Genomic DNA, 2,957 nt, shown 5'->3' on the forward strand with positions numbered 1-2,957 from the left:
GCTGAAGAGGATATAAGCACATGGCCTAGAGCACTGTTGATGCAAAAATCTGGTCCACCCTTTTTAGACCTTCTAGTACCTACACAGGAAGAAGACAAATTAGGAGGCCCTGGCTAGAGCAGGGGACCTCTGATGCCAAAGTCAGGCTAGGAATCTGGGTCTAGTAGTATCGAGAGGTTTTGGGTGAGAGATTCTGCATACCTTTACTCATGTCAGTTGATGTATTTGTAACCTTTTGAGGGCGGTGACGTATATGGTAAGGCCTCTTGGATGGTGATTGGGTATTACGGAAGATATCTTCCTCCGTATGTAAATACTCGGCGAATATCCGGAGGATAAGATAATATATTGTAAGTGTATTTGAATTTCGAGGTGGTGGTCTATTCCAGGCTGAGGTTGGTAACCGAGGCCAATGTAGATTTCTGAGGTCAACCTCCAAAGTTGGTAACTGAGGCCGACCTCTGAGGTCGACCTCCAAAGTTGGTAACCGAGGCCGACCTCCGAGGTTGAGGTCTTTGGTGACTTGCCAGGCCAAGGTTATTTTTCGGCTCTCAAACAATCCATTGTCTTAGAGTCTGTACATCTAATCAGTCCATTTTTGCCCATAACAAGCACCAACAACTGGTGGATTGATAGCTGTGTAAGATATCCACTAGTAAAAATCAAAGTATGAACTTCATGAATAAAATGGATCAAATGATCCCCAATCATAAATATAATTATTTCTATTGGACAAGAAGCATACCATGTATGTCCGGATGATTATAGGGGCAAGTGGCACCATACTTACAGCTGACAGGTGACCAAAATAATTCCTGCAGACATGAATCTCACCTGCCAATCTTAAGCTAGAATGAACAATCCACTTCACCCTACAGAATACAACAAGCAATGCATATGAGAGAAGAAAGGACACTGCATGTTTTACTCAATTGTGCCGCTGATTATAATTACTTGTGAAAACCTTTAAACTATGACCTTCTAAAGATCACATGTTGTAGGCACTATTTTCCAAAGGAAAACAGTCATTACAGCAACAGGCTCCAATGATTGCCCCCTAGACCGTAAAGAGTACAATACATGAGTTTAAAAATGAGTAGTTATAGAAGAGTTCTACATAATTGTAACCCAACAAAGACCACTGACAATATTCATAAGAAAGGAGAGGCAATATTCAATGACCAGTGACAAAAGAATTTGGTAAAGTCAATGATTTACCTCTGAACCAATATCTCCAGCAGATACATTTAAAACTGTCTTTTGGATGGCTGAACTTGCACCTGGAGACGAACTTGCATCTTTGAGTCTTCGAGAAGTACTGGGTTTCATTGATGCAACAACGAAATAAGTACAACATATAGAGAAGAACTCAAAAGAGAAGTGAAGCAACCAATGAGAAGAAAAATGATTTGAATCCATCCACTTGCTGGACAATCAGGTTCTCCTGGTCTATCTGGAAGAGATTCAATGGTAGGGATAAGTGGAACCTGCAATAAAACAAATCCAATCAGGATAATATATTTTTTTAAAAATGATTTGTGAAATACAAATGCCAGATAGAACTGACTATACCCAAATTCAGAGTGGCACCCTGAGCTTCAGGCACGAGTTCTAAATGAGTCACAGTCAAACCAGATATTGAAGCAGAAGGCAGGGATTAAAGGTCCTCAAGAATTCCAGAAACACTTCTTAGTCAATTGAAGAAAATGCAGCTGAATGTTTAGTTCAGAAAATAAAGTAAAACATAAGCATTATATCAAATAAATATCAGATACTAGTGGTTCAAGCATCACAGGCACAAGTTTTGATAGATTCTATAGACTTGTATCTAGAAAAAAAAAAAAAAAATGCAATGTTAGAGATTCTGTGGATAAATATGGGATACAAGATTATAATGTTGCCAGTTCTATTGCTATATTCACCAAATATAATACAACAATAAAGCAAATATATACTACATCTGCAAAAACATGTAACTGTAAAGCAATTGATATAAAAATACCAATCTCTTTAATTAAGATGTGAATGTTAAAAGCTCTGAAGGATTTTGAATAGCATAAAATAAAATAAGATTAAAAAAAAGGTACCTGAAAAACCTGTAGAACTGATAATTTTCATAACTCCCTTTATTAATGTTACGACATTTCCAAGTTGGAATAATGCATGCTGGTCAATCATGGGAAGATCACTATGGGAAACAGCATACTCTGGCTAAATATCAAAGACACCATAAACAAGCATAAGAAATAGATGTCTTGAGGGTAACATAATATATAAACTGTTGGTGACAGATGTCCTAAATCTGTCAAACAGGCTCGATGACATCGAGTGGGCTTTGGGTTAAATTTTGAGGGAAATTTGGCTAGCCTGAGAAAGTTCGGGTGAAAATCCAGCAACATATTCTTTTGGAAATTACGGGAAGTTCGGCCAGCCTAAGGACAGGTTCGGCTAGCCGAAGTGTTGGTCGGCTAGCCCAAGCTCTGGTTCGGCCAGCCTAAGGTTACGCAAACTGTGCGTGGACTACGTAAATTTGAGGCGGTATCCAGATTATTCCAACTCAGTGCGAAAGTCAGAGTTCCTAATCTATAAATAGGAGTTCCTAGGATGCTTCAAATATGTCTCCATATGTCTCTAAAGGACTCTAAGGATTCCTAAACTATTCCAAAGGGTTTCTAAATATTTCTAAGGTTTCAAAGGGTGTAGCAAGGGTGAGATTCGAGGTTGTTCGAATCGGGTAAGTCTTTTCTCTTTGTAATTCCTGCTTTCATAGTGGATTTCTATCGCTTTATGCCGTGGTTTTTTCCTGAAAGGGTTTTCCATGTTAAATTGTTGTGTTCTCTTTGTGTTTGCTTGGTGCTTTTGGATTGCAATCCTAGATTCATCCGTGTGATTTAACCGTTTATCCCAACAAGTGATATCAAAGCTATCGTTAGGGCGCAGGCCTGAATCTGAAGGAA

This window comes from Magnolia sinica, chromosome 13 (genome assembly GCF_029962835.1).
Source record: "Magnolia sinica isolate HGM2019 chromosome 13, MsV1, whole genome shotgun sequence".
NCBI classification, from domain to species: Eukaryota; Viridiplantae; Streptophyta; class Magnoliopsida; order Magnoliales; family Magnoliaceae; genus Magnolia; species Magnolia sinica.